This window comes from Rhinopithecus bieti, unplaced genomic scaffold, assembly GCF_001698545.2.
Source record: "Rhinopithecus bieti isolate Rb0 unplaced genomic scaffold, ASM169854v2 scaffold_18295, whole genome shotgun sequence".
Classification (NCBI taxonomy): Eukaryota; Metazoa; Chordata; class Mammalia; order Primates; family Cercopithecidae; genus Rhinopithecus; species Rhinopithecus bieti.
This window is the reverse complement of record NW_016809135.1, coordinates 753,389-763,358: the sequence shown is the minus strand read 5'-3', so window position 1 is coordinate 763,358 and position 9,970 is coordinate 753,389.

The window sequence follows — 9,970 nt, the reverse complement described above, 5'->3', positions numbered from 1 at the left end:
TTTCCTAAGCCAGAGTCTTGCTCTGTCACCCAGGCTGGAGTGCAGTGGCACAATCATGGCTCACTGCAGCCTTGAACTCCAGGGCTCAAGTGATCTCCCACCTCAGCCTTCTGAGTAGCTAGGACTCCAGGCACATACTTCCATTCCTGGCTATATTTTGTAAATGTGGATATAAAGTGATTCCTGATTGGCTCTTGGATCTCTTGATGAGGTTAGCTAAGCAAGCTTGCCCCCATTATTTTATTAACCTAAAATGACATGAGTCTACAGTTTACACATGGTATTTTTTGAAACTCACTTAAAACATCATAACAGAGATTTATTACACCAGTTTATTTAATCCTTCCTACTTTAGAAGGACTTTTTTGGGGATTTTTTTGGGGGGGGCTAACACAAACTGCTTCCAAGAATATTCTTCCAGCTGTCTCCAGGTATACAGGTACACTATTTTCACTGGGATCTACACTCTAGGAAGGAGTAGCTGGATCGCAGTGTGTGAGCATGTTTTTGTTTTTGTCTTTGAGACGAAGTCTTCCTCTGTCACCGAGACTGGAGTGCAGTGGCACTGTCTCAGCTCACTGCAATCTCTGCCTCCTTGGTTCAAGTGATTCTCCTGCCTCAGCATCCTAAGTAGCTGGGATTACAGGCACCTGCCACCACGCCTGGCTAATTTTTGTATTTTTAGTAGAGATGTGGTTTCAACATGCGGGCCAGGCTGGTCCTGAACTCCTGACCTCAATTGATTCACCCACCTCAGCCTCCCAAAGTGCTGGGATTATAGGCATGAGCCACTGCGCCCAGCCGTGCATGTTTAACTTTACCAGATAATGCTGACAAAGCAGTTGTACCAATTTGCACTCCCACCAGCAGTACACAAGAACTGCCTCTGCTCTTCATCCTCCCAACCTTTGATATTTAATTTTAACGATTCTGGTGGTTTCTCATTAGGGTTCTAATTTGCATTTTTCTGATGAAACCTGTGTCTTATTTATGCACCTGTCTTTTTTCCTCTCCTATGTGAAATACACTATTTCTTCAACTGTCTTCCTCATGCCCCCTCCATCTGAAATGATTTCTAGCCATCCGATTTAGGGTCAGAAAAGACTACACTGAGTGGCTCTCTAAATGACAAGATAATAAACTCTCCATAGTTTAAAGTCAATAAAGCCTAGGGGCATTAATAGACGGGAACTATGAGATTCCAATCCTCAGCGGGTTCCCAAGTAAATGAAGGACTGGAATAGTTTGTCAGGAAAGGGGCCAAATTTGGTGGGCAGACTTCTATGATAGGCCCCTAGATTCCTGGACAGTGAAGTACAGGCACTTTCTCCCAAACATCAATCAAATACTCATCTAGGCTGGGCACACTGGCTCATGCCTGTAATCCCAGCACTTTGGAAGGACAAGGCAGGTGGATCACCTGAGGTTGAGAGTTTGAGACCAGCCTGGCAAACATGGTAAAGCCCCGTCTTTACAAAAAATACAAAATTAGCAGGGCATGGTGGGGCATACCTGTAGTCCCAGCTACTCAGGAGGCTGAGGCAAGAGAATCGCTTGAACCAGGAGGCAGAGGTTGCAGTGAGCCGAGATCTTGCAACTGCACTTCAGCCTGGGTGACAGAGCAGGACTCTGTCTCAAATAAATAATTAAATAAAATAAAAAATAAAAATACAAAAATCAGTCAGGCATGGTGGCACGTGCCTGTAGTCCCAGCTACTTGGGAGGCTGAGGCAGGAGAATCACCTGAACCTGGGAGGTGGAGGTTGCAGTGAACTGAGATTGTGCCACTGCACTCAAGCCTGGGTGACAGGCTGGACAGACTCTGTCTCAGGAAAAAAAAAAAAAAAAAGAAGAAGAATGAAAATACTCACGTGGTCGCTGCTGTGAAGCGATTCTGCAGATACTGTATAATTAAGGTCCCAAATTAGTTGACCTTGGGAGGTTATCCAGTCACGCCTAATTTAATCACCCAGTCACGCCTAATTTAATCACCCAGTCACGCCTAATTTAATCACTCTGCCCTTTAAAAGCAGAGAATTTTCTAGCTGGTCCCAGAAGATTAGAAGGCAGAGAGATGTACTCCAGATGAGTTGGAAGAAAGGGAACATCGATGTGGGGAGCTGACCTTGGGGGACATGTGCTAAGGAACTGCGAGCAGCTTCTGGGAGCTAAGAGCAGGCCCTGGCTGACTAGGAGGAAAACAGGATTACAAGGAAATGAATTCTGCTGACAACCAGTGAGCCTGGAGGAGGAACCTGAGCCCAGATGAGAACTGTGGACCTGGACCGCATCCTGGTTTTAGCCTGGTGAAACCCTGAGCAGAGAATCCAACTAGACCATACCAGGACATCTGACCCCCCAAAATGGGAGGTAATAGATTTGGGTTGCCTTAAGGCCTTACATTTGTGGCAATTTGTTATGCAGCTATAGGAAACCAATGCACCAAGGAATTCTGGAACTAGACCTGCTGAATTATCAAGCCAGGAACAGGACCCTTGTGTAAAGTATAGACCTAGAGGAATCTTTGACATTGTTGTCAATGTGTACGGCGCCTTCTGAAATTGGGCAGCGCATGCTTAGCCCAACTGTATACAGCACCCTTGCAGGAAACTTGACTCTGCCCTGTTAGAGCATCTGGGCTACCGCTTTTAACCTTTTTAGCCCTTAGTAAAAATGAGAGGATTGGTTTGAACATACCCTAAGGTCCAGATCAGCTCAACGTTTGGAGCATTTGGTATATTTTGTGAATCGCCTACCATACGCCGGCCCTTCACAGTTTATCTATAGTTGTTACTTTCTCAATTTCACCCTCTTCCTTCACTTGAAAAATCTTAAATTTATTTACATCTTCAATTTAAACTTACCGATATTCAACTCTCTGCTCACATGCCTTCTGCTGTTTTTCTTAAAATCTTCCACGTTGTCAGTTCATAAGAACAAGTTTGCCTGTTGCCTTATTCTGTTTTCTGTTATTATAACAGTATCTGAAACTGGGTAGTTTATAAATCAAATTTATTTCTTAGAATTACAGAAGCTCAGAAGTCCCAGGTCGAGGGGCTACATCTGGTGAGGGCCCTCTTGCCGGTAAGGACCCTGCAGAGTCCCGAGGCAGTGCAGGACATCACATGGCCAAGTGTGCTAGCTCGGATATTTTCCTATTCTGTCACTCAGGCTGGACAAGAGTGCCACAATCACAGGTCATTGTAGCCTCAAACTCCTAGGCTCAAGCGATCCTCCTACTTCAGTCTCCTGAGTAGCTGGGATTACAGAAGGGTCCCACTACACCTAGATTATTTATTTATTTATTTATTTATTTATTTATTTATTTGAGATGGAGTTTTGCTCTTGTCGGCCAGGCTGGAGTGCAATGGCGTGATCTTGGTTCACCACAACCTCCGCCTCCCTGGTTCAAGTAATTATCCTGCCTCAGCCTCTCGAGTAGCTGGGATTACAGGCATGCGCCACCACACCCAGCTAGTTTTGTATTTTTAGTAGAGACGGGTTTTTCCATGTTGCTCAGGCTAGTCTTGAACTCCCAACCGCAGGTGATCTGCTCGCCTTGGCCTCTCAAAGTGCTGGGATTACAGGCATGAGCCACCGTGCCTGGCGATAATTTATCCTTCATTTTTTGTAGAGACATGTTTTTTTGTTTGTGTTTTGAGAAGGAGTCTCACTCTATCGCCAGGCTGGAATGCAGTGGTGTGATCTCGGCTTACTGCAACCTCTGCCTCCCCAGTTCAAGCGATTCTCCTGCCTCAGCCTCCTGAGTAGCTGGGACTATAGGCGCATGCCACCACATCCAGCTAATTTTTTGTATTTTTAATACAGACGGGGTTTCACTGTGTTGGTCAGGATGGTTTCGATCTCCTGACCTCATGATCCGCCTGCCTCAGCCTCCCAAAGTGCTGGAATTACAGGCGTGAGCCACCATGCCCAGCCAAGACAGGGTCTTTTAATTTTTATATATTTTATTATTATTATTCTGAGACAGGGTTTCCCTCTGTTACCCAGGCTGAAGTGCAGTGGCGTAATCATAGCTCACTGTAGCCTCAAATTCTCAGGTTCCAGTGATCCCCCTGCCTCAGCCTTTCAAGTAGCTAGGACCACAGGCATGCACCATTATGCCAGGTTAATTGTTTCATTTTTACTTTTTGTACAGATGAGGGTCTCACTACGTTGCCCAGGCTGGTTTCAAACTCCTGGCCTCAAGCAATCCTCCTACCTTGGCCTCCCAAAGGGCTTTAATTATAGGCGTGAGCCACAGTGCCCAGCCTTTTCCTTTTTTTTTTTTTTTTTTGAGACAGTGTTTCACTCTGTCGCCTAGGCTGGACTGTAATGGCACGATCTGGGCTCACTGCAACCTCCGCCTCCCAGGTTCAAGCAATTCTCCGGCTTCAGCCTCCCAAGTAGCTGGGACTACAGGTGCATGCCACCACGCTTGGATAATTTTTTGTTGTTGTTGTTGTTGTTGTAGTATTTTAGTAGAGATGTGGTTTCACCGTGTTGCCCAGGCTAGTCTCGAACTCCTGAGCTCAGGCAATCCTCCTGCCTCGGCCTCCCAAAGTGCTGGGATTACAGGCGTGAGCCACCATGCCTGGCACCTTTTCCTCTTCCTATAAAAGCTTCCAGTTCCACTCCTATGATAATCTGTTAATCTGTTAACCCACTAATCCATGAATGAATTAATCTATTCATGAGGGCAGGGCTCTCATGACCCAATTATCTCTTGAAGGCTCTACCTCTCAATACTCCTACATTGGGGATTAAGTTTCAACATGAGTTTTGGAGGGGACATCCAAACCAAAGAACCTATAGTCTTTGCTTCTTTATTAAGGAATGGTTGCCATGTCAATAAATTTAGCTTTGAGGTTAGAACAAGCAAGTAGCTCCCTGTGGAGGAAACCATAAGAAAACTTTCCTCCATTTCCTCTTTGATTGTGAGTGAACTAGGCTTAAGATCAGTCCCTCAGGCTGGGCGCAGTGGCTCACGCCTGTAATCCCAGCACTTTGGGAGGCCGAGGTGGGCGGATCACAAGGTCAGGAGATCGAGATCATCCTGGCTAACACAGTGAAACCCCGTCTCTACTAAAAATACAAAAAATTAGCCGGGCACGGTGGCGGGCGCCTGTAGTCCCAGCTACTCAGGAGGCTGAGGCACGAGAATGGCGTGAACCCGGGGGACGGAGCTTGCAGTGAGCCGAGATCGCGCCACTGCACTCCAGCCTGGGCGACAGAGCAAGACTCCGTCTCAATAAAAAAAAAAAAAAAAAAAAAAAAAAAAAAACATCAGTCCCTGGGCAGGGCGCAGTGGTTCATGCCTGTAGTCCCAGCTACTCAGGAGGCTGAGATCGGGAGGCTGAGACAAGAGGATCACTTCAGCCCAGGAGTTTGAGCCTGCAGTGAGCTATCATCGCGCCACTGCACTCCAGCCCCAGCAACAGAGTGAGACACTGTCTCCAAAAAGTAATAATGAAAAGATCAGCAGTTGGAGTTTCTTTTTAATCCAGTTATTCTGTCAACATGCCAGTTCTGAATGGTCACTTTGAGGAAGTGCTGAGTCACCTATGTTTCCTAAGAAGGCAGCCTAGTAATGAAAAAAAAAGTGACAAAACCCAAGAGTTTTAGCCTTAAACAGTTACCTGAGAAAATGAGTCTAACTCATAAAAGAGACAGGAAAAGCAGTTAACATTCACAAAGCAAAAATAAGTTGTTGAAAAGTAGGTAAATTAAAAAGTCATAATACAAGGTTAGCAAAATTAACTTTATTACATATTTTTTTGAGACAGGGTCTTGCTCTATTGCCCTGGCTGGAGTACAGTGGCATGATCTTGGCTCACTGCAACTTCCGCCTCCTGGGCTTAAGCAATCCTCTCACCTCAGCCTCCAGAAACTTTAAAACAAATTCACAAATATTGATTAGTCTAAACTCACCCTCTCCATTTCTGCCTAATTATTCCCAATAAGGTATTACTAACAATTAAGATATTAGTAGCTGTGGCGGCCGGGTCCAGTGGCTCACACCTGTGATCCCAGCACTTTGGGAGGCCAAGGCAGGTGGATCACCGGAGGTTGGGAGTTTGAGACCAGCCTGACTAACATGGTGAAACCCCGTCTCTACTACAAGTACAAAATTAGCTGGGTGTCGTGGCACGCGCCTATAATCCCAGCTACTTGGGAGGCCGAGGCAGGAGAAACACTTGAACCTGGGAGGCAGAGGTTGCAGTGAGCCAAGATCGCACCATTGCACTCCAGCCTGGACAACAAGAGTGAAACTCCATCTCAAAAAAAAAAAGGCATTAGTAGTTGTGATGGCTCCTTAAATAGTGTAAAAGTATGACCTTGAAATCTTAGACTTGTCATTTACATATTTAAACTCCACTATTCTTTCTTTTTTTAAGACAGGGTCTTGCTCTGTGGTCCAGGCTAGAGTGCAGTGGCTTGATCACAGCTCACTGCAGCCTTTGACCTCCTGGGTTCAAGCAATCCTCCCACCTCAGCCTCCAGAGTAGCTGGGTCCACAGGTGCACACCACCATGCCTAGCTAAAGTTTTTTATTTTTGCTGGTGAGGTCTCCCTATGTTGCCCAGGCTGGGATGCTGTTTTTCTTTCTTTTTTTTTTTTTGAGACAGTCTTGCTCTGTTGCCTAAGCTGGAGTGCAGTGGTGCGATCTCAGCCCACTGCAACCTCTGCTTCCTGGTTTCAAACGATTCTCATGTCTCAGCCTCTGGAGTAGCTGGGATTACAGGTGTGCACCACTACGCCCAACTAATTTATATATTTTTAGTAGAGACAGGGTTTCACCATGTTGGCCAGGCTGGTCTTGAACTCCTGGCCTCAAGTGATCTGCCTGCCTTGGCCTCCCAAAGTGCTGGGATTACAGGTGTGAGTCACCACCTCTGGCGGATCCTGTTTTCTTGACTATATTTCATGTTTATACAGATCAGTTAGGTTCGTGTGTGTGAAACACCCCTGCACAGTGCAGGCACAATGTGTTTAACAAATGGTAACTCTTACTAAAAAGGCAGCCCTGACCTTCACACAGACAGATGTTGATGTTTTAGGGCAAAGAAACAGTGGTATCAGACAGTGGCTACCAACTCCAGCCCATGGATAACTGATAAAAGCTTTTACCAATCAGCCTTTAAAATAAGAAAAATATGAACAAAATAATGAATTTTTCATAAAATTAACACTTTTCATAAGCTTATTCAAACTAATGGCTATTTTTATCCACTATTCCCATGTTCTTTTGGTATCAAACTGTCTTCTATGAAATACTGGTAATAAATTGTAGCTTTTTGATATACTCCTGCTTGGAAAAATCAAAAGTTGGCAATTACATACTAGCCACCCCAATCCTGCTTTTAAAATGCTGCTAGTATGAAAACTACGACTGGGAACCAGTTTTCTAGTGAGCGAGACTTGTTAGAAATGAGAAAGGCCTTAGGAGACCCGTAGCTCTCTGGAAAACGGGCTTAAATAAATTGGAATCATCCTGGGGACACTCCAAAATTATCCATACTCAACCTCCTAAAAGTATTGAATTAGAAAACTGCTGTGCTACAGAAAAAAATGAGGGATAAACCAAGAAGGAAGAGGATAGGGAATCCAGAAACAAGGCATCCAACACAGGAGGGTGGCAACAGCAAGTCTCTAGGACTGCAGTGTGCACCAGGTCTAGGCAACAGCTAGGCAAGAGAGGTGTATGGGGAGAAGGTAAACTGGTCACTCCAGGAAGACACCACCTGTATATGAAAAGGGATGCAATCACAGTGCATTAACCTGTGCAGTGAGCAATAGTGCATGCTCATTCTCCCAGGCAGTGTCCCAGCAAGCCAGATAGCACTCTTGAGAGGGAGCAGTAGCCCAGAACCAGTAACAGAAATACCACCACCCCTGGGCCCAAAAGGGCAGGATGAAGGACAGGTTAGGAAAAAGAAAGGAGTTAGGAGGAGTTGGCTGCCTCGAGTGTTCCTTAAGGTGCACTGTCTTCTGGCTGAGGAACAGTTGGCTTGAAGTGACCTTGCAGAGAGAGGGCCAAGGGAATAAACATTCTGCCTTCATTCTCCTCCCTCCCTCCCTCTATATCCTGCTATGGATCCCTATTGACCAAACCCAGCAGAACCCAGAGGCATGGTAAGCCTGTTGTCTATACAGCTTCCTTGGGCTGAAAAGCAGGATGAGGGGAGCAGAGACTTGGAGGGGCAAATGAAAGACACCTGGCACACTCATGCTATGAACACTGATGACGTAAGCAAAATTTATAAAAGCACATTGGGAGGATGTGCGGGAGAAGCAGAGACAGTGTAAGATAGCTGTATCTCAACCATGACAGAAAACAATGTCTAAAGTTGATGGCTCAAAAACCAACAGTATAGCCAGGCAGTGGCTCATGCCTGTAATCCTAGCACTTTGGGAGGGTGAGGCAAGAGGATCACTTTGAGGCCAGAAGTTTGAGACTAGCTTGGGCAACAGGGCAAGACCCCATCTCTACAAAAAACACAAAAATTAGCCAGACATCGTGGCACACACCTTAGTTCTAGCAACTCAGGAGGCTGAGGTGGGAGGATTTTGAGCCCAGGAGTTGGAGGCTGTAGTGAGCTATGATCATGCCACTGCACTCCAGCCAGCCTGGGTGAGAGACCCCGTCTCAAAATATGAAATGTTTATATGTGTTATTTATAAATATGGAGATAAATTTTAAAAATCCACAGCTCAATACGTAAAATCTCTGGGGAGCAAAGAAGTAGGGACAATTAGAAATGTTGTAATATTAATTTTTAAAAAATGATGTGTGGGGCCGGGCGCAGTGGCTCACGCCTGTAATCCCAGCACTCTGGGAGGCCAAGGTGGGCAGATCACAAGGTCAGGAGATCGAGACCATCCTGGCTAACACGCTGACACCCCATCTCTACTAAAAATACAAATGAGCCGGGCGTGGTGGCGGGCGCCTGTAGTCCCAGCTGCTCAGGAGGCTGAGGCAGGAGAATGGTGTGACGTGAACCCGAGAGGCAGAGCTTGCAGTGAGCTGAGATCACACCACTGTACTCCAGCCTGGACAACAGAGCGAGATTTCAGCTCAACCAAAAAAAAAAAAAAAAAGATGATGTGTGGGCCAGGTGCAGTAGCTCACGCCTGTAATCCCAGCACTTTGGGAGGCCCAAGTGGAGGATCACTTGAGACCAGGAGTTCGAGATCAGTCCAGGCAGTATGACAAAACCCTGTCTCTACAAAATAATACAAAAAACATTAGCTGGGTGTGGTAGTGTGCCGCTGTAGTCCCAGCTACTTGAGAGGCTAAGGTGAGAAGATCACTTCAGGACCAGAGGTCGAGGCTGTAGGGAGCTGTGATCATGCTGTCGCGATCCAGCTTGAGTGACAGAGTGAGACCCTGTCTCAAAAATAAATAAATAAATAAAAATGTGTGTATTTAGGAACAAATTAATTTTCAAAAAGTTGTTAGAAGGTTACACACAAAACAAACTGAGGCAGACTCTGGACGCACTGCCTATGAGTTAGCCTTGCTCCACAAGGAGAAGCAGTGTTCAGGAAAAGGCTGCTAACAAAAACAAACCATACGACGAAAAAAAACAATTGATTACCTCTGTGGAGCTGGAATAAGGGAATGAGAGTTGAGAAAAAACATTCGCTTTTCATTTAGGATGCTCTTGCATTGTTTTACTATACATACCTGTTATTTTTATAATAGCATTTATACCTTAAAAAAGTGTATTTGCTAATGAGAAATATCTTATCCCTCAGATGGCTTTGGACATAAAAGCTAAGACCTGCTGATTTATATGATTTATATCAAATAAAGTCCAAGGTAAGTCAATGACTTGACCAGACACAGAACTTAACAGAGCCTGAGTTAGGACCCGGACTCCACTGGGGACCCAAGGGCAGGAGTCCCTTTTAATCTTTCCCAGCTTCAGAGGGAACAAAAAATATAGATAAGGATGCATCTCAT